Here is a 22,779-nt window from a genome sequence, read left to right as displayed (position 1 = left end):
ATGCCTGACTACCTCCTTAGTGGGGCTGATAACAGGATAGGGGCAGAGGAAATGCAAGAAGAACTCTGGGTTAAGACAACTTTAAAACAATTGAAAATCTGCAGATGGTGGAAATCCGAGCAACACACAAAATGCTGGAGGAGCTGAGCAGGCCAGGCAGCATCTATGGGGAAAAAGTACAGTTGACGTTTTGGGCCAAATTCCTTGGGCAGAATAAAAACCTGAGGAGCAGATTTAAAAGTAGATTTATTTAACCTTGAGTGCTTTTGTTGCTTCATGGCTCTAGAACGCCAGGTTCAGTCTTGACCACTGCCACTCTCTGTGTTGAGTTTTCATGTACTCTCTGTGATAGCATGGGTTTCTTCAAGGTACTTCAGTTAATCCCAAAGGTAGGCAGGCTTGTAGGTTAATTGGTCACTGTAAATTGCTCCTGCTGTGTAGAAATCTGTTATGTATGTGCAGGGCAAGAACAACAGCAGAGAAGTAGGATTAAACGTTTTCACCGCGTCATGTTAGTCTCTGTGCCTGTTGGACAATCTACAGTGTGGGAGCGGCGAACTGGGGCTCACTGCGACAAAAACGTGCACACTCCAAAGCCCTCTCAGAAAGAGGGTGGGTCGATTCATCACGTGATCAATTGGCCGCACACGGTTTGCCACGTTCTCACAATACGGTTCAGAATCGAGGATAATTTTAAACGCAAGATTCTGCAGATGCTGGCAATCTCAAGGACAGGTGAAGGGTCTCGGCCTGAAACGTTGGCTGTTTATTCCCTTCCGTTGATGCTCCCTGACTTTCTGAAACCACACCGCCCCCCCAGTTTTTTATGTGTATCGCTCAAGGTTAATTTGATGAGCATCTGGGGAGAAAAAAATGAGATGAGTGTAAATGGGGGCATGATGGCCAGTGTAAACCTGCTGGGCTTGCTTCCTCACGAGATTCCACCAACAGACTAGTTCAATCCATATTGCCCTGGCAATTATTTTCTTCCAGCTCCCTGGAGCCTCAGCAGAAAATGAGCCCCTGATGAAGCTCAGTGGGTCAGGCAGTATCTGTGGCGGGAAATTTTGGGCCACTGATTGTCCATTTCCTCTGTACAGATGCTGCTCATTCTGCTGAGTTTCTTCAGCAGCTTGTTCTTTTGCTTCAGATTTCAGCCTCTGCGGAGTTTTATGTCTCCGATCGCCTTTCCCCAATGACAAATGAATACCTTCCAACGTTTGAGCAGTTGATGCGCTAAACTTAATTTATTTATTTAGAGATATAGTGCAGAACAGGCTCTTCCGGCCCACCAAGTCATACTGCCCAGCAATCCACCAATTTAATCCTAGCCTAATCACAGGACAATTTGCAATGACCAATTAACCTGCTATCTTTCGACTGTGGGAAGAATCAGAGCACACACGGGAAAGAGGTACAAACTGTTGTTACATGAATCAAGTAACTGGGCAGAATTACTGATAGATAGATAGAGAGCTGAGGGGAGAGGGGGAGATCCTCCCTTCAGAGCAAGAGGTCTGTTTGACCAAGCACTGCATGACATTTTATATACTAAAGATAAAAAAAAAAGAACAATTTAAACTAATCCATATTTACAACACTTACTTTGAATTACATGTAACAGTTTCAAATGCCTGGAACTTCCCACCTTCACGCCTCCCTGTTCGCTTGTATGTAGTATTACAGACACCCAAATACACACAAGTGATGAATTTAAATCAGCATTATGTGTTCCAATTAACTTGACTCACATTTCTTAGGAACCCAATGTTCAAAGCTGCATTTTAGATTTAATCGACAATTCACATTCAAATCTGAAGGCTAGAGGCTGAAGTCAGTTACATTTATTTGCTACATGTGCTAACCCCAAAAATCGCTCTAACAGATACTTTCTTCAAAGTTCAAAGTACATGTATTATCAAAGGGTATGTATACTTTACAACCGTGAGATTCGTCTCCTTACAATAGACAATAGACAATGGGTGCAGGAGTAGGCCATTCTGCCCTTTGAGCCAGCACAGCCATTCACTGTGATCATGGCTGATCATCCACAATCAGTATCCAGTTCCTGCCTTATCACCATTACCTTTGATTCTGCTATCTTTAAGAGCTCTATCCATCTCTTTCTTGAAGGCATCCAGAGACTTGGCCTCCACAGCCTTCTGGGGCAGAGCATTCCATATATCCACCACTCTCTGGGTGAAAAAGTTTTTCCTCAACTCCGTTCTAAATGGCCTACCCCTTATTCTTAAACTGTGGCCTCTGGTTCTGGACTCACCCATCAGCAGGAACATGCTTCTTGCCTCCAGCATGTCCAATCCCTTAATAATCTTATATGTTTCAATAAGATCCCCTCTCAGCCTTCTAAATTCCAGAGTATACAAGCCCAGTTGCTCCAATCTTTCGATATATGACAGTCTCACCATCCCGGGAATTAACCTTGTGAACCTACGCTGCACTTCCTCAATAGCAAGAATGTCCTTCCTCAAATTTGGAGACCAAAACTGCACACAGTACTCCAGGTATGGTCTCACCAGGGCCCTGTACAGCTGCAGAAGGACCTCTTTGCTCTTATACTCAATTCCCCTTGTTATGAAGGCCAACATGCCATTAGCTTTCTTCACAGCCTGCTGTACTTGCATGCTTGCTTTCAGTGACTGATGTACAAGAACACCTAGATCTTGTTGTACTTCCCCTTTTCCTAACTTGACTCCATCTAGATAATAATCTGCCTTCCTGTTCTTACCACCAAAGTAGATAACCTCACATTTATCCACATTAAACTGCATCTGCCCACTCACCCAGCCTGTCCAAGTTACCCTGCATTCTCATAACATCCTCCTCACATTTCACACTGCCACCCAGCTTTGTGTCATCCGCAAATTTGCTAATGTTACTTTTAATTCCCTCATCTAAATCATTAATATATATTGTAAACAGCTGTGGTCCCAGCACTGAACCCTGCGGTACCCCACTGGTCACCGCCTGCCATTCCGAAAGGGACCCGTTAATCACTACTCTTTGTTTTCTGTCAGCCAGCCAATTTTCAATCCATTTCAGTACTCTGCCCCCAATACCATGTGCCCTAATTTTGCCCGCTAATCTCCTATGTGGAACTTTATCAAAGGCTTTCTGAAAGTCCAGGTACACTATATCCACTGGCTCTCCCTTGTCCATTTTCATAGTTACATCCTCAAAAAATTCCAGAAGATTATTTAGTCAAGCATGATTTCCCGTTTGTAAATCCATGCTGACTTACAGGCAGCCATGAAACAACGAAACCCAATAGAACCCATTAAAACAAAAGAAGACCGTCAAAGATCCGATGCGCAAGGGGGGGCGGGGGGGAGAACAGATCATCGTGCAAACAATAAGATTAAGCAAATGGCATCGGAACTGAAGTTCATGAAGGTGAGGACGGCGGAACTGAATTCCGAACTCTGATGCCCCAAGTTGTAATAGCGTAGTGCTAATTGCTACGTTAACGTGGCACCCCAAACCTTGTTTTACTTGTAAAAGAATCTATAGTTTTGGCAATGACTGAGACAGTTTTCTAGTGAAAAAGCATTGTTCTGCAGGTGATAGATTGATCTCTACCCCCTTCACCTTTCTAAAAGATTCCAGGTTACGTTGACAGAAAAACGTCAGCTGTTGTTGTACGGGGGCTTCCTGTTTGACGTGCTTCTTAAACAACAGCTCCATTTTTTCCTAAGATGCTGGAACTACTTGGTCAGGCATTGTGTGGTAAGAGAAAAGCAGGGTTAATTGTTCAGGTCAGTGGCTTTTCATCAAAATACGTGATATTCATCAGTAATAATGAGGAACATTTCTGGCATGTTATACCTGCTATGCTTGCCTGCATATCTATAATTGCTGAGTTGCAAAAAAAAATAATTCCTTGTGTGATGTGCTTCTGGAAAGCAGTGAGAAGCAATCACTTTCAGATCACCGCAATGCCAGTAAGAATATTCTCCCTTGTGTATAAATACAGTGGTCATTTTTGCTGCCATCTTAAGTTAAGACATGTGGGACTGTCTTTCAATATTCAACAGGGATATTCGCGTAATCAAGCATTACAGCACAGAAACAGGATCTTCGACTCATCTGGTCCATGCCGAACTGTTATTCTGCCTAGTCCCATCATCCTAGCACCTGGACCGTACACCTCCCGTCCATGTACCTGTTCAAGCTTCGCTTAAATTTTAAAATAAATCTTGTATCCGCCTATTCTGCTGGCAGCTTGTTCCACACTCTCCCCACCCTCTGAGTGAAGAAGTCCCACTCAAGTTCCCCTTAAATATTTCACCTTTCACCTTTAACCTTTGGAATTAAGAGTTCAGGGTGTGATCTTGATCCAAGGAAGTGTTGCCAGTGTCTTTTAGATGGAAGATTTTATCTTCTCTGGACAGAAAATAAAACCTCTTCTTTGAAAATAGATATGAATCTTTTCTCTGCTAATTTTTCACTCCCTTCTGATGTAGATTTGTTCGTTAGTTTGTTATATGGTGTGTCATACGATGTGGACGATCATGGTTTTTCTGTGATCATGATTGTTCTTGGCAAATTTTTCTACAAAAGTGGTTTACCATTGCCTTCTGGGCTGTGTCTTTACAAGATGGGTGACTCCAGCCCGTTATCAATACTCCTCAGAGATTGTCAGTGGTCACATAACCAGGACTTGTGATATGCACCAGCTGCTCAAACGACCATCCACCACCTGCTCCCGTGGCTTCACGTGACCCTGATCTGGGAGAGGGAGAGGCTAAGCAGGTGCTACACCTTGCCCAAGGGTGGCCTGGACACTAGCGGGGGGAAGGAGCACTTTACACCTCCTTAAATAGAGATGTATCTCCACCCTGCCACCCCTGTTGTAAGACATAGGAGCAGTATTAGGCCATTCAGCCCATCAAATCTGCTCTGCCATTCCACCATGACTGATCCTGGATCCCACTCAATCCCATACACCTACTTTCTTGTCATATCCTTTGATGCCCTGACCAATTGGGAAACTATCAACTTCCGCCTTAAATATACCCATGGACTTGGCTTCCACCGCAGTCTGTGGCAGAGCATTCCACAGATTCACCACTCTCTGGCTAAAAATTTCCTCCTTATCTCTGTTCTAAAAGGTCGCCCCTCAATTTTGAGGCTGTGCCCTCTAGTTCTGGATACCCCCACCATAGGAAACATCCTCTCCACATCCACCCTATCTAGTCTTTTCAACATACGGTAGGTTTCAATGAGATCCCCCCACTCAGAATGTAACTCTCAGTGTTGATGGCAGGAGTTTGTTCCTGTGTCATTTAGCTCCCATGTAGAGTGTAATAATGACAGGACAAGTAATAAAAGGACTGTAGAGCACTTTTTTTCAGATTTTTTTATATAGATTATGAGAACACACAGTCCTCTTTTATTGTCATTTAGGAATGCGTACATGCATTAAGAAATGATACAATGTTTCTCCGGAGTGATATCAGAGAAAACAGGACAAACCAAAGACTAACACTGACAGAACCACATAATTATAACATATAGTTACAGCAGTGCAAAGCAATACCATAATTTGATGAAGAACAGACCATGGGCACAGTTAAAAAAAAAGTCTCAAAATTATGAGTCGACCGACTCCCGAGTCCCTGATAGCAGGCGGCAAAAGGGAGAAACTCCCTGCCATAAACCTCCAGGCACCGTCAACTTGCCGATACCTTGGAAACAGCCGACACTGAGTCCATCCGCCCGAAAACGTCGAGCTTCCAACCAGCTTCTCCGATACAGCCTCCCGAGCGCCATCCTCTGCTGAGCGCCTTCGACCTCTCCCCGGCCGCTGAAACACGCAAAGCCGAGGATTTCGGGGCCTTCAGCTCCGGATCTGGTTACCACGCAGTGGCAGCGACAGCGAAGTGGGCATTTCAGAGGTTTCTCCAGATGTTCCTCCGTACTCTCACGTCTGTCTCCATCAGATCAGAATTGTGCACGGTCCCCTACTTGACAGATAACAGACATCACCACTAAAGTGGCCGCACGCGCTGCCATTGCGCCGCCATCTTCTCCCCCCTCCCGGGAGGATCTTTAGGGAAGTTTCAAGATTAGGAAAGGTGCTACCCACAAGTCCCAATGTACAAATATGTGTATGCATATATTTGGTGGCAGGATGGAGATATGTCTCTACCAAAGGAGATGGAAGGCGCTCCTTTCCTCTGCTAGCCTGCAGGTTACCCCTCCCTTCCTCTGTTCCCCACTCTTGACGTTTTGCCTCTTCTCACCTGCTTATCAGTTGCTTCTGGGTCCTTTCCTTCTCTTCTTTCTCCCTCGGTCCACTATCCTCTCCTATCAGATTCCTTCTACTCCAGCCCTTGACCTTTGCCACCCACTTGGCTTCACCTAGCACCTTTCAGCCAGCCTCTATCCCCTCCCCCTACCTTTTTAATTCTGGCTTCTTCCCCCTTTCTTCTCGGTCCTGAAAAAGGGTCTCGGCCCGAAATGTCGACTGTTTATTCCTTTCCATGGACGCTGCCTGACCTGCTGAGTTCCTCCAGCATTGAATGTGTGGGTTTCCAGTATCTGCAGATTTTCTTGTGTTTATAGGTACATTAACTGTTCACATGGGTGTAATTTGGCAGCGGGGGTTTTTTTTACTGTGCTGTAACAACCGCCGCTGCCCTGTTAAACCTGTTGCGACTGTAGTGTACTGTGAAGGGCCTGTTAGAGTGCTGTATCTCTAAAAGAGAAAATAATAATAATAAACTTATTGGACTGGAAAGACTCAGACAGCGACCACAGACAGCGAGTTTGAATTAATTACTTTCTCAGCCAAAGAGAGAGACGACGGAGCCAGCTGCCTGAGAGGGTGGCGGAGATGGAAACCATTGCTGCCTTTTAAAAGCAGCATGAAGAAGATGTCCCATTAGCTACAAGGTTGTGGGTTCAGGACTGAGAACTAAGATTGGCCTGCATAACTCTGTCGGCTGAAATGAACACACGGGGTTTGAATGTGCTGCAAACGTCCTCAACTATATGATTCCCTCAGACAATGAGATACAGTCCAGAAGATCATTTGAATCAAGTTGTGTACGAATCCCCTTCCTCTTCCTCCTTGGAATGTGACCTCTGGAAAGCTCCATTTTGGGAAGTGCTCTCGTTGCCAATAATAAAATAAGATAATTTGGCCCAGAACAGTTGCACCCTTACAGATTGTTATTCTGTTTGTGCACAAGGAGAACAGCATGGGCCCTGTCACCCACACTGTACTGAAGTCTCAACAGAAGACTGCTATTTTTAAACAGAATAAATTTGTACAGAATAATCTGTGTATTGGTACTGATATTGACCATTTGGTAAAATGTATATGTTCAAATTCCTTTCTTGCAGGATCAGTCGCCATTGACAATAGAGATGGTAACAGTCAACAGAAACAACAAGCTGACACTGTGAAGTTAGTAAAGCAATTGTCCCTTAGATATATAAGAACATAGGAAATAGCAGGAGTAGGCCATCTGGCCTGTCGAGCCTGGTCCGCCTTTGAATAAGATCATGGCTGATCTGACCGTGGACTCATCTCCACCTACCTACCTTTTCCTCATAACCCTTAATTCCCCTACAATGCAAAAACCTTTCCAACTTTGTCTTAAATATATTTACTGAGGTGGTCTCCATCCTTCCGTTCATCTCATCTTGTCTGTCTCTAGCACCTTTTACTGTGTAAAGGGCTGCTATGTTTTAAGAAACATGAAAAAGTTTGCAGGTGCTGGAAATCCAAATGTCCTGGAAGTCTTGATGGCAAAGGGTCTCGGCCCAAAATATCGATTGTCCATTTATGCTACCTGACCTGCTGAGTTCCTCCAGCATTTGTGTCTTGATATGTTTTAAGAAGACCTTTCTAGAAAGGTCTAACTATGGAGCCTCACTTGTCTGGCTTGGTTACACCCTGCCAGTCACTCCCGCCTGTCTCACCTGTAGGCAACAGAGGTGTCTCCAGTAGTCTCACTTCAAATCACAAACAAGAGAAAGACTGCAGGTGTTGCAAATCCAAGCAACACTCACAAAGTGCTGGAGGAACTCAGCAGGCTAGGCAACATTTATGGAAAAAGAGTACAGTCGACATTTCACACTTCAAATGTTTCATTTGACTATAACTGCCCTGGGCTGTTATTACCTGAATTTTGTCTTTAACCCTTCCCTTACTGCATCTTCCACAGCGCTATAGGGTATTAAAACAAAAACTTCATGCTGTCTTAATTATTTTCCCCCCACAGGCAGTTAACCTGATCAACCATTCTAGTTAGACCCCCATCCCTTCTATCACTGCAATTCACTGTAAACACTTTAAACCACTGTTTACATTGTAAATACATACTGATATTTATGCTTATTATATATCTACCTTTAACCTCTAACTTTTATATAATTCTTTATTCTTTAGCATTGTGAATGTTGCCCCAACACACCACAGCAAATCCCTAAAACATGTAAGTGTATATAGCAAATAAAGTTGATCGTTGATCTCTGCTAAAAAGGGATGAATGCTACTGTATTTATATCCACTGCTAATGGAAAAGTGCTTCCAGGCATGAAGGCGGTTGATGGGGTTTAGCTTCAGTTTAGTGGTCAGTCGGTCTGAAGGAGCTGGTTATGTAGTTCTCCTTTGAGTTAGTATGCTTTTGTTGGATTGTGCCACTGAGGTAACCTATTTCTTTTGCAGTCTTCCCAAAAGATTGCAAAATCATAGTCAGTTTGGCTGATACAGTTTGCGTGCCCCTTATCCAAATTGCTTGGGTCTGGAAGTGTATAGAATTCAGGATATTTTTTTCGGATTTTAAAATTTTATTTATTGAGATACAGCGTGGAGTAGGTTCTTCCAGTCCTTCGAGCCGTACCGCTCAGCAACAACACCCCCACTGCCTTATTTAACCCTTGCCTAATCAGAGGACAATTTACAATGACCAATTAACCTAACAACTGGTATGTCTTTGGACTGTGGGAGGAAACCAGAGCACCTGGAGGAAACCCACTCGGTCATGGGGAGAACGTGCATACTCCTTACAGGCAGCGGTGGGAATTGAACCTGCGTCGCTGGCATTGTAAAGCATTGTGCTAATTACTACAGTACCACGCCTCCCCATTATATATTTTGGAATATATAATGAGATAGCTTGGGATTGCTATCATTTCTGACTCTGAATTTATGTGCTACCAGTAAGCAGTCTTTCTCTTACACTTGTTCGTCACTCGTAAGTACTTAATATTAAAAATGATTACATACCATTAATGTAATGAAAATATAATGTGTGCAGAGTAAAAAGAGCAGCACAGCAGCATCAGGAGAAACCTGAATCAGTTGTTGAACAACAACAAACGACGGCAGGCTTTCAGTCTCCACCTACGATACTGTGCTTTGATTAAAAGGTTACAGTATACTCTATTTGGATTTTACTTTATTTTAGGATAAGTGTAATGTATAAGAACAATCAACATTGTAGACTTGTTTTAGTGTTAGATTTTCATCAGCAGGATTTTAAAATTTAATGCTGTTACTTAACGTATAAAAACAATCAGCATCATAGACTTGTTCTGGTGCTAGATTTTCATAAACAGCAGACGCGTTAAAAATTTAAGGCCATGCCTTTTCTTAAATTTCTGCAACCAGCCTGCTGAATATTCACAATTGCCTTCAATTTTCAGTTCAACCTTCCCAGCGTATTGTGGAATTTTCCATTTGTGACAAAATGTCAATGCTCAAAACAAATTCAAATTTTTGATTTCAGGTAAAGGGTGCACAACCTGTACTGACTCATGAGCTGAAAAAGAGACTCCGATTAGAATAACACACACAAAATGCTCGAGGAACTCAGCAGGCCAGGCAACATCTATGGAATAGAGTACACAGTCAACGTTTCCAGCCGAGACCCTTCACCAGGACTCTAAACACCTCTATCTTTTTCTGTGTTGAGATGATCTGTAAAAACTAGTCCTTTCACCTAATGCTGACTTTGGTTCCAGTGTCAAGAATAGTTTGATAGCACCTTGATAACACGACACTTAACCACCTTAAACATCTTAAATAAACAGAAGTTTTAGAAATAAATAATAAGTGGTTATATTTTGGCCAGTCCACTACTTGACAAACTGTAATTATTATCTGTAACACACACAAAATGCTGGAGGAGCTCAGCAGGTCAGGCAGTATCTATGGAAATGAGTAACTAGTGGACATTTCAGGCCAAGACCCTTCATCAGGACTGAGAAGGAAGGGAGACGATGCTGGAATAACAAGGTGAGGGGAGGGGAAGGAGGACAGCTGGAAGGTGATAGGTGAAGCCAGGTGGGTAGAACAAGTCAAGGGCTGGAGAAGAAGGAACCTGAGAGGAGAGGAGAGGAGTCTATAGGAGAAAGGGAAGGAGGAAAGGACTCGGGGAAGTAATAGGCAGATGAGAAGAGGTAAAAGGGCAGAGAAGGAGTGGGTGGAATTGTTTACCAGAAGGAGAAATCGATATTCATGGCATCAGTTTGGAGGCTATCCAGATGGAATTTAACAAGTTGCTCTTCCACCCTGGTGGTGGACCACCATGTCGGAATGGGAATCAGAATTAAGATGTTTGGCCACCGGGAAGCTCCTTTTGTGATGGAGGTGCTTGACATAGTGGTCCCTCAATTTGCGTCTGGTGTTAGCAATGTAGAGGAGGAGCACTGGACACAATAGACGACCCAGCAGATTTGCAGCTGAAGTGTTGCCTCACCTGGAAGGACTGTTTAGGGCCTTGAATGGAGGTGAGGGAGGAGGTGTATGGGCAGATGTAGCACATAAGCTGCTTGCAGAGATAAGTGCCGGGAGAGGGAGGTCAGTTGGGGGTGGGGGAATGGACAAGGGAATCACAGAGGGAGCGATCCCCATGGAAAATGGGGGAAGTAAAGATAGGTTTTGTGGTAGGATCCCTTTAGAGATGACAGAAGCTGCACAGACTGATGGGTTGGTAGGCGAGGACAGGATGTACTCTATCACTGTTAGTGGAGTGAGCACCGATGTTTGGGAAATGGAGGAGGTGTGGCTGAGGACAGCATAAATGGTAGAGAAGGGAGACCCCTTTCTTGAAAGACGAAGGACATCTCTGATGTCCTGGAACAGAAAGTCACTTTCTGGGAACAGATGTGGCAAAGGTGATGAAATTGAGAAAAGGACATGGCATTTTTACAGGCGATAAGGTGGGAAGAGATATAGTCGAGATAACAGTGGGAACCAGTAGGTTTATGAAAGATGGTGGTTGACATTTAGTCTCCAAAGATGGAGACAGAGAGAACGAGAAGTGTGAGGGAGGCATCAGAGATGGATCAAGTGGATTTAAGGGCAAGGTGGAAGTTACTGTAAATTATTAACTGAATGTATGCTGAGTAAGCTGTTTTTGACTATGATGGGATGACACGTGTGGGCTGCCCCCAGCCCATCCTTGGATGTTCTGGTTATTTACGCAAGCAAGTTTCACTGTGTGTTTTGATGTACGTGTGATAAATAAATCTGAATCTGAATCTGAGCAGGTCTGAGGATAAACACGTTGGTGTCAATGTGGGCAGAAAGTGGCAGATTGACTAATTCCTTCCAGCTAGATCTGATGCCTTTCCTGGCGTGAGACTGACGCCATACTGCAATAGCAACACGCACAAAATGCTGGAGGAACTCAGCAGGTCAGACAGCATCAATGGAGGGGAATAAACAGTTGATGTTTTGACTGTTTAATAACAGTTAATAACAAATAACAAGAATAAACAAATCTTGAGTGATACAGTCATAGAAAAGTACAGCACAAAAACAGGCCCTTTGGTCCATGCAGAAATATTTAAACCACCTACTCGTATCAACCTCCATACCACTACCATCTATGTACCTATCCAAAGTTCTCTTAAACATTGAAATTGAGCTCACATGCACCACTTGAGCTGGCAGCTCGTTCCACACTCTCACAACCCTCTGAGTGAAGAATTTCCCTTCATGTTTCCCTTAAACTTTTCACCCTTCACCCTTATTCCCTGACCTCTAGTTGTAGTTTGACCAAACCTCAGTGGGGGAAAAAGACTGCTTGCATTTACCTCGTCTATACCCCTCGTAATTTTGTAAAACTCTTATCAAATCTCCCCTCAGACTAATATGTTCTCGCTAATTTAAGATGAGCTTTCTTTATCACGTGTACATTGGAACACACAGTGGAATGAAGGCATAATTAGAAGGTGGGGGAGGGGGAGGAGCACAAGCTGGCAGGTTCTGATGAAGGCCTGAAACGTCACCTGTTTATCCCTCTCTATGGATGCTGCCTGACCTGCTGAGCTGCTCCGGCATTTTGTAAGCAGAGCATCTGCAGTCTCTTGCATCTGACGTTAATCAGGATCCCAGCGATCAACACTGGCCAAATCTGGTTAGATGAAGAGCTTGGAGATGGATTTTTGAGATTATAGAGTTTCCATCTTTTTCTAGCAGATTACATTGAATGGAGAGTGTGTGTATTGTGTTGCAAGCTGAAAGTATGAATGGTTTTTCTCCCATCTGCTGTTGCTGTTACAATGGGATGGGGGAGATTATCGAATTTCACTGGACCAAATGCCTAGAAATGCAGTATATCGCTCACTCTCTCCTGCCCTTTTCTGTGCCAGTTGTTGACTTTGGCATGGATAGGGCGCCACTGAAGAATCCTGGCTCCATCTGCGACGGGTTAGAAGCATATTCCAGTGAGGGAATATTCATTCATTTCAGACAAAAAGTGATTTGGACACCATCCTACTTGGCTGACTCATAAGTCAATAAACCGACCAGAAACGATTCTCTACAATAGTTTTGAGCAGAGTTTTAACAAAGCAAAAAACACTAGAAATCAGATATGAGAGCAAAAACTGAGATGCTGAAAAAGATGTATTTTGGATGAATCCCATTGTCAAATGTATGCATCTTCCTTTTGGTTTCTATATGAATTGTTGTGTAAACCCAAGAGTGTATTGTTCAGGTAGGGGAATGCAGGCATGTTAGGGAAATTCTGCAAAGCTTGTTAATGCATTATTGTGGTTTCATTCTAAACTTGCAGCTGAATCAACTTGAAATTCTCAGTATTTCCTTTCTGCTCGTTCCATGACTTTTAATTTCATTCACTCTGACGATGGGGCAGGACACGATATTTTCATAAAGATGCTAATGGTGGAAATGGCTACTGTAACCTTTGTTCACATTCTGAAAAAATCATCCTGAAATATTTTCACTGTTGGTCTCCAAAGGCCAGATTGATCTACTCTATTTCTCAGATGTTACATTAATTTTGCTGTTCAGTGTCTGCCCCTTTCCTGGTGTTGAGGTCGTGGTTGAATCCTCTGCTTGGTTGACTCCCAATCGCTGGTTGACTATCCATGACTTGTTGCTCACTCAGAATATTGGTTGGCCTCACTGGAATTTGAATTGGGATTGGCTTATTATTGTCACGTGTACTGAAACACATTCAGTGGCAACTTCATTAGGTACACCTGTACACCTCGTTAGTGCAAATATTTAATCAGCCAATCACGTGCCAGAAACTCAGTGTGTAAAAGCATGCAGACATGGTCAAGAAGCTCAGTTGTTGTTCAGACCGAAGATCAGAATGGAGAAGAAATGTGATCTAAGTGACTTTGACTGTGGAATGATTGTTGGTGTCTGATGGGGTGGCTTGATTATGTCAGTATAATTTGCAGTTCAACCAAACTATAAAGTTGGGAAACAACAGGAATTCTGCAGATGCTGGAAATTCAAGCAACACACATAAGAGTTGCTGGTGAACACAGCAGGCCAGGCAGCATCTCTAGGAAGAGGTACAGTCGACGTTTCAGGCCGAGACCCTTCGTCAGGACTAACTGAAGGAATAGTGAGTAAGGGATTTGAAAGTTGGAGGGGGAAGGGGAGATCCAAAATGATAGGAGAAGACAGGAGGGGGAGGGATAGAGCCAAGAGCTGGACAGGTGATAAGCAAAAGGGATAAGAGAGGATCATGAGACAGGAGGTCCGGGAAGAAAGACAGGGTGGGGGGGGACCCAGAGGATGGGCAAGGGGTATACTCAGAGGGACTGAGGGAGAAAAAGGAGAGTGACAGAAAGAATGTGTGTATAAAAATAAGTAACAGATGGGGTACGAGGGGGAGGTGGGGCATTAGCGGAAGTTAGAGAAGTCGATGTTCATGCCATCAGGTTGGAGGCTACCTAGACGGAATATAAGGTGTTGTTCCTCCAACCTGAGTGTGGCTTCATCTTTACAGTAGAGGAGGCCGTGGATAGACATGTCAGAATGGGAATGGGATGTGGAATTAAAATGTGTTCCGACACCTCCCTCCCCTTTCTAGATCTTTCTGTCTCTGTCTTTGGAGACAGCTTATCCACTGATGTCTACTATAAGCCTACTGACTCTCACAGCTATCTGGACTATTCCTCTTCTCACGCTGTCTCTTGCAAAAACGCCATCCCCTTCTTGCAATTCCTCCGTCTCCGCCGCATCTGCTCTCAGGATGAGGCCTTTCATTCTAGGACGAGGGAGATGTCTTCCTTTTTTAAAGAAAGGGGCTTCCCTTCCTCCACTATCAACTCTGCTCTTAAACGCATCTCCCCCATTTCACATACATCTGCTCTCACTCCATCCTCCTGCCACCCCACTAGGAATAGGGTTCCGCTGGTCCTCACCTACCACCCCACCAGCCTCCGGGTCCAACATATTATTCTCCGTAACTTCCGCCACCTCCAACGGGATCCCACCACTAAGCACATCTTTCCCTCCCCCCGCCCCCTGCATTCCGCAGGGATCGCTCCCTACGCACCTCCCTTGTCCATTGGTCCCCCCCTTCCCTCCCCACTGATCTCCCTATCTCCCTCCTGGCACTTATCCGTGTAAGCGGAACAAGTGCTACACATGCCCTTACACTTCCTCCCTTACCACCATTCAGGGCCCCAAACAGTCCTTCCAGGTGAGGCAACACTTCACCTGTGAGTCGGCTGGGGTGATATACTGCATCCGGTGCTCCCGATGTGGCCTTTTATATATTGGCGAGACCCGACACAGACTGGGAGACTGCTTTGCTGAATATCTATGCTCTGTCCACCAGGGAAAGCAGGATCTCCCAGTGGCCACACATTTTAATTCCACATCCCATTCCCATTCTGACATGTCTATCCACGGCCTCCTCTACTGTAAAGATGAAGCCACACTCAGGTTGGAGGAACAACACCTTATATTCCGTCTGGGTAGCCTCCAACCTGATGGCATGAACATCGACTTCTCTAACTTCCGCTAATGCCCCACCGCCCCCTCGTACCCCATCTGTTACTTATTTTTATACACATATTCTTTCTCTCACTCTCCTTTTTCTCCCTCTGTCCCTCTGAATATACCCCTTGCCCATCCTCTGGTTCCCCCCCCCCCCCAACCTTGTCTTTCTTCCCGGACCTCCTGTCCCATGATCCTCTCTTATCCCTTTTGCCTATCACCTGTCCAGCTCTTGGCTCCATTCCTCCCCCTCCTGTCTTCTCCTATCATTTTGGATCTCCCCCTCTCCCTCCAATTTTCAAATCCCTTACTCACTCTTCCTTCAGTTAGTCCTGACGAAGGGTCTCGGCCTGAAACGTCGACTGCACCTCTTAATAAGGTTGGGATGTTCTAAGTAAAGGAACTTCGATTGAGCGAATGCTGTGTAAATACTGGCCATACACAGTTATCATTCGGCAAGAAATAAAAGATAGTATACCACATAAAATTATAAAGAAAGTATATTTACTCATTTCAGTTTTATCAAACAGTTAAGAGATAAAAAAGAAATCAAAAATAAAAGGGCTTATTACAGTTAAGCCACTCTAAAGGTGCACATGACCATTGGAGCTTGTATCTTCTAAAAGCTGAATGTACCCATTACTCAAGGTACTGAATTCTCATCACCTATCACCATCTTGGAATCCTTCCTCTTGCGAAGTACTTGCAATCGTGCCCTCCCGTCGGATTGAATCCTATGGCTGTATCTCTGGATCTTCTCTTCATATCTCTTGCCAAAAGACCACAAACCCCACCAGTGTCTGTCACAAATCTCTCTCTATCCAGCTGTCTCTAGTACCTTCTCCCAATTCCACGATTCTGACTGGCTGACCTGGTATTCCTAATTTGAATATCATAGCCCCTTATCTTTAGCCAAAACCAAAACGTTTTACCAGCAGGATACACAGCTTTTACAGAAAGCTACTAAATAAAATATCCTATGGCATCACAGTAGAGATCTTAACCAGGATATTACACCTATAATAGTTCAGTAAATTTTCCAGTAATTTCAGCGCAGTTCCTAAATTTTTCTAGAACAGGGGTTCCCACCCTGAGGTTTATGGACCCTTTAATTAGCGGTAGCGGTTCATGGCATAAAAAATGTTGGAAACCATGTTCTAGAAGCTTCTTAGTAGCAGGTGTCACACGACTTCTATTTGACATTGTCCATATGTTATTTGTTGTAACTGGAATTCGTGTTATCTTTAGTCTGATTGTGGGACAACATGACTGCCTTTTCCTTTGGTCCTCTTGGCTTCTCTTTCCTGTTTGTTTCTGCTCTTGTAGCACTTAATAAACTGATTGTAATCAAGAGGTTTTGTGCTTCATTCTTGATTTCTGAAGAATCTTCTAATCATAAAACTATCAGGATCCAACAGTAGATTGTGAGGTCAAGAGTACAACTTAACGTACTAAGGAACTGTTTAATAGAATTATAATAGCAAGGCAGAAGGCGGGAGGAGAGAGAAGCAGCGCGCCGCGTGTGCGCAGCCTTCCGGTGAAAAATGGTATCGTATCTGCTAAATAGGGGCCGTGGACAATTCTGATTTGATGGAGAGGGACGTGAAAGCACAGAGGAACATCTGGAAAAAAGTCCCCGTTTCTCCCCCCCCCACCAGCTATGTCAAATGTGCAGAGTAGGCACTTCTGGTCCTTCGAGTCACGCTGCCCAGCAATTTCCCCGATGTAATGCTAGCCTGATCGGGGGACAACGTACAATGACCAGTTACCCTACCAGCCGGTACATCTTTGGACTGTGGGGGGTGATGGGGAACCAGGGCACCCGGAGGAAACCCATGCGGTTGCAGGGAGAATGTACATACTCCTTACAGGCAGCAAAGGGAATTGAACCCTTGTAAAGTGTTATGCTAAACACTACCATACGGGGGACAGCGGTCTGCACATACGAGATCCATACATGTGCCTATGACTTTCACGCAGTACTGTACTTTGATAGTAAATTCACTTTGAACTTTTCTGAACTTTTGAAATGCCGGCACAATTCCCTCCACAGCGTACAATCAGAGAAATATCCTGCTACTACTGCTCTCTGTCTCCTATCACTAAGCCAATTTTGGATCAAAATAGCCTTGGATCTCTTGTGTCCTGACCTTCTGACCCGCAGGACATGGAAAAATGTCACACTTGATGCTTCATTTTTTGATGTCATCTCTGGAGTTTGGCTACTGAGTCCATGTTTTTGACTTTGCGACCACATTCCAGTCAGTGTTTCCAGCAAAACCCAAACTGGGCACTGGCCATTATGTTATTGGTGAGCAAGTGCCACTCGATAACAGAGTTAATGCTACCTTCTGTCGCTCCCTTGCCGATTATGAATAAATTAGGTTTTAACCAGGTGAAGAAACCTGAAATGTTAACTGAAGTTCAAGCTTATTGGAGCCACGGTGCACCCACAAAACATACCTCATACACAGCATATGAAACAAAATGTTACCACAAGTAAGTGAATAAAATATAATTCAAAGCCCAGCACAGGTAAACAGTACAGCAAACAAGCTCGCTGTCCTAGTGACGATGCCTCGATGTGGCAAGCCGTTCACTAGACTCACAGACTGAAGGTAGAAGCTATCCCCCAGTCTGACAGTCCTAGTCCTGATGCTCCTGCATCTCCTTTCTGACGATAGTAGGGCAAAGGGATTGTGGGATGGATGGTAGTGGCGCCACGGTAGTGTAGAAGTTAGCGTGATGCTATTACAGCGCAAGGTTTCAGAGTTCAATCCCATTGTCCTCCGTAAGGAGTCTATGATCTTGTGGAATGTGTGGGTTTCCCCAGGTGCTCTGGTTGCCTCCCACCGTCCAAAGCTGTGCCGGGTAGGCTAATTAGTCATTGTGGAATTGCCCCGTGATTAGGTTTGGGTTAACCTAATTGTCCTGTGATTAGGTTCGGGTTGTGGGATTGCTGGTGTGGCATGGCTGGAAGGCTGGGAGCAGCCTACTCCATGGTGTATTCCTAAGTAAAAAAAAATAGATAAATAACAGCGCTTTGGGCCCTGGAAATGCCACAAGTAGAGTTCCTGGAGTGGCCGGAGGTTAGAGGCTCTGCGTTTGAGAGTTTGGGGCCAAAGACTGGAGGACTGGTGTTGGAGGCCTGTCGGTGTGTGAGCGTGGGAAGATGGCAGAGGAGCTTGTTGTTGTTCTGTTAAGCATCGTGGACATACTATGTTGGCGCCGGAATATGTTGCGGTACTTGTGGGCTGCCCCCAGCACACCCTCGGATGTGTTGGTTACTAATGGAAACAATGCATTTCACTGTATGTTTTTCGATGTATATTTGATAAGTAAATCTGAATCTGGAATCTTCTGCTGCCGCAAGAGCTGTCCTGCCTCCTGAGTACATCCCCCTCTTTTTTTCAACAGCTGCAGTTTTGTTTTTGGGGTTTTCAGTAAGTAGCTGTACTTTCCCTAATTAGCTAGGTCAGATTTGACCTGTGTTTTGTGAGCAGGACGTTCCTGGGAACTTTCCTCATTGTCTCATAGATGCCAGTTTTGGAATTGTACTGACAAAGCTTGGCTAGAGGTGCAACTGGCTGTGGAGCACAGGTCTCCGGTGTCATCGGTGGAAGAAGGTCCACAATTTACCTTGCTGCATGTAGACATTTCAGCCACTCACAAGGCATAGAAGGACACAGTCCTAACATTCAAGATTTAATGTATTGAGTACAGGAGATGGGATGTTCTGTTGAAGTTGTATAAGACGTTGGTGAAGCCTAATTTGGAGTATTGTGTGCAGTTTTGGTCACCAAATTACAGGAGAATGAAATGATTGTTATTCCGGATTTGATGCAGCACACAAAAAATAACGCAATAAGCGTAAAGAACACAATGGAAAAAACACGATAGGTGCAAGAATATCTGTACATAAGGTGACTGACAGGCAATGATAAAGTGACAAAGTGACTCTTCTCTTGGTAGCAGCAGGGCACATGAAAACACAGTAGGACAGTGACGTGTGAAATGTGAGGGTAAAGTGACAGTTAAACGGGGGGGATGAAGGGTGCAAAGGAGGGAACTAACTGACTTGGGTGTAGTGGTGGTGGGATAGGTTAATGGTTGGAGGTGTTGTTCATCCTGATGATCTGGGGGAAGTAACTGTTTTGTTTTATTTTCTTTAGAGATAGAGCATGCAATAAGCCCTTCTGGCCCACTGAGCCGTGCTGCCTAGCAACCTGCTGATTTAACTCTAGCCTAGTCACAGAACAATTTACAATGACCAATTAACCTACCAACCTGTACGTCTTTGGACTGTGGGTGGAAGCTGGATCACCCAAAGGAAACCCATGTGCTCGTGGGAAGAACGTGCAAACTTTCTTACAGAGGACACCAGAATTGAACTCTGAACTCTGACTTCCCTGGCTGTAATTGCGTTGTGCTAACTGTTCTGCAATTGGGGTGCCCTAACTTTTGAGCCCAAGGTGTGCAAATGGGATTGGTGGAGATGAGCAAAAAAAGGTTTGCGTGGATGTAATGTGCCATAGGCCCGCTCCTGTGCTGTGATTCTCTGTGGCATGTGGACCGAATCAAATTGGCTAAAGACTGGCTGCTCTGGCAAGAATCTCAGGAGGAAGCCATGATGGATCATTCACTTGGACTTTCATAATTGTGAACATAATAGGTTAAGGGTTAAGGGTTACAGGGAGAAGGTGGGAGATTGGGATTGGTGTTGGGGGAAAGTAATCAACCCTGGTTGAATGGTGGAGCAGACATGATGGGCCAAATGGCCTAATTCTGCTCCTTTATGTCATGATATGGAAACACCAATGCCTTTGAAGGGAAAATCCTACAAAAGGTAGTGCTTTATTTTTTGCTATTTATTTATATTTGCATCTGCACAGTTTATTGCATTCTGCACTCTGGTTGATCTTTCATTGATCCTGTTATAGTTATTATTCCATAGGTTTGCTGAGAATGACCACAGGAAAATGAATATCAGGGTTGTATGCAGTGACATATATATATATATATATATATATACTCTGACCTTGGCCTTACAAGTTTTCAACATGATCTTCTAGCTCCATTTCTCTCTCCACAAATGCTGCCTGTCTTGCTTTGCATTTGGAGGATGGAGACCTTCTCTGAGCTGCCCTCTCCTCCCATTATCTGCTTGCTTGACCTCCAATGAGAAGTGGCTAGACCGTAGCTGTGGGGGGTTGCTAGGCTGCCTTTGCTGCCAAGCACACGAGGTCCTGTGCTGCAGTTTGGTCCTCATTTTTAGCCAGACTTTGCAGATCCCAACATGCAGCTCCATCTACTTATAAAACTATTTTTCTCCCCCCCCCCCCATATCTTTTGCTTTTCTTTCCTTTCAGTATTTTGGGTTATAAATGTGAATATCAGATGTTAAAGGAGGAGGAACGAGAGATGGGATGGTTTTCTGATTTTCTGGCTTTTGCATTCATTTGAACGTATTCTCACCTCTTTGAGTCAGCAGATTCTAAAACTCGGGCCCCACTTGGTTTTAAGTGCGAAAATTTGGACTGCGCTGAGGGTGTGCTGCAGATTAGAGGTGTTGCTTTCTTGAGGCGACACCATCTGCTTTCTTGAGTGCGCCTAAAACCTCCTGTGTCACCGCTGTGAAGAGGTGCAGAGGAGTGATCGCCGGTGTGCTGGCTCATACTCACCCTTCAGCTGGGAAAACACGTCGAGAAATCTGCAATGTGCTGAAAACCTTCAACAGAAGCAGAAAGTACTGAAAATTACCCAACGGGGCAGGCAGCACTGTGGAGAGAGAAACTGAGTGAAAACGTTCAAGCTGAAGACTGTTTAAGACTGCAAGGAGCAGAATTAGGCCATTTGGCCCATTGTATTTCACCTTTCAACCTTGGCTGTTTTTTTTAAACCCCATTCTCCCCTAATCCCCTTAACCTATCAATAAACCATCAACTCCTGCTTCAAATACACACAATGACTTGGCATTCACTACCCTCTCTGGCAACAGATTCCACACATTTGCCACCCACAGGCTGAAGAAATTCTTCCTCATCTCAGTTATAAAGGAACATCCCTTTAGTCTGAATTGAATTGACTTTATTACTTACATCGTTCATATACATGAGGAGTAAAAATCTTTACGTCTCTGTCTAAATGTGCAATTTATAGTAATTTATAATAAATAGTATGTACAACAGGACAGTCAATATTACATAGAAATACAGTTGTATCAGCATGAATTAGTCAGTCTGATGGCCTGGTGGAAGAAGCTGTCCCGGAGCCTGTTGGTCCTGGCTTTTATGCTGCGGTACCGTTTCCTGAATGGTAGCAGCTGGAACAGTTTGTGGTTGGGGTGACTCGGGCCCCAGTGCCATCAGATCCTAGACTCTCCTACGAATGAAACTGTCATCTCCATGTGCACACTGTCTAGGCCTTTCAGTATTCAGTAGGCTTCAATGAAATGCCCCCCCACCCCCACCTGAACTCCATCGAGTACTGGCTTAGACACTACAGAAAGTTGTTAGAAATATTCAAACGTTTGTAAAATAAATTATACAAGAGGGAAAGGGGTGGGGTTGTGGGGGGAACAAGAGAGAGATCTGAGATGAGAGGGACTAGAAGCAGTAACTGATAGAAAGGGTGGGCCAGCTTAAAGACAGCAGAGTAGATTCTGTGGTCATTTTCACATCTATGTTGTGGGAACTTGCTGCACAGCTATTGGCTACTATGTTCCCCAGAGGGTCGGAGAGTGTGGAATGAGCTGCCGGCACAAGTGGTGCATGCGAGCTCAATTTCAATGTTTAAGCCAAGTTTGGATAGATACGTGGGTGGTAGGGGTCTGGAGGGCTTTGGTCATAGTGCAGGTCGATGGGTGTAGACAGTTTAAATGGTTTGGCATAGACTAGATGGGTGGAAGGGCCTGTTCCTGTGCTGTACTTTTCTATGACTATGATTCTACATCATGTATTGTCTGTAGGATGGATTGAGACAGACAATATACTGTACAACTAATGAAAATGGGTTATTCACAAAGCAATGTACTAACTACATATTGAGGCTTTAGGTTGTTGCTATAATGTCTCTGCAAACTTTTCATTGCTAAGTAGCAGGCACACCAAGCGACTCTGTTGTCCAATAGAGTGTAATAAAAATACACATACAGAGAAAGTAATGTGTTTATACTTAAAGGTGCACTCAGTGGCTACTTTATTAGTTGTAACAATTGGTTGTTTGAGTTACTTTCACCCACCTATAAGCTTGAACCAGTTTAGTCATTGTGCTCTGACCTCCCTCCTTACCAAGCTGTTTCACCCACAGAACTGCCGCTCACTGGATGGCTTCCGTTTTCCGCACCATTCTCCGTAAGCTCTAGACACTGATGTGCATGAAAATCCAAGGAGATCAGCATTTTCTAAGGTACTCAAACCACCCCATCTGGCGCCAACAATCATCCCCAGTCAAAGTCACTTAGATCACATTTCTTTCCCATTCTGATGTTTGGTCTGAACAACAACTGAACATCTTGACCACGTCAGAAT

At 44.3% G+C, this 22,779-nt stretch overlaps 1 protein-coding gene across 8 annotated transcripts in view; it reads left to right on the top strand.

Moving 5' to 3' along the window:
• Positions 1-22,779, top strand: part of zhx3b (zinc fingers and homeoboxes 3b) — a 128,511-nt gene that overhangs the window by 46,911 nt on the left and 58,821 nt on the right. The window contains exon 2 of one of the 8 annotated variants that reach the window (XM_072243011.1): positions 22,559-22,657. The exons of the other annotated variants lie outside the window; for them this stretch is intronic. The gene's annotated coding sequence lies outside the window, so the exon portion shown is untranslated. The remainder of the gene's footprint in view (positions 1-22,558; positions 22,658-22,779) is intronic. 8 annotated transcript variants of the gene reach the window in all.

This window comes from Mobula birostris, chromosome 2 (assembly GCF_030028105.1).
Source record: "Mobula birostris isolate sMobBir1 chromosome 2, sMobBir1.hap1, whole genome shotgun sequence".
NCBI classification, from domain to species: Eukaryota; Metazoa; Chordata; class Chondrichthyes; order Myliobatiformes; family Myliobatidae; genus Mobula; species Mobula birostris.
The sequence above is the reverse complement of the archived record's forward strand: the minus strand, read 5'-3'. Positions and strand labels throughout refer to the sequence as shown.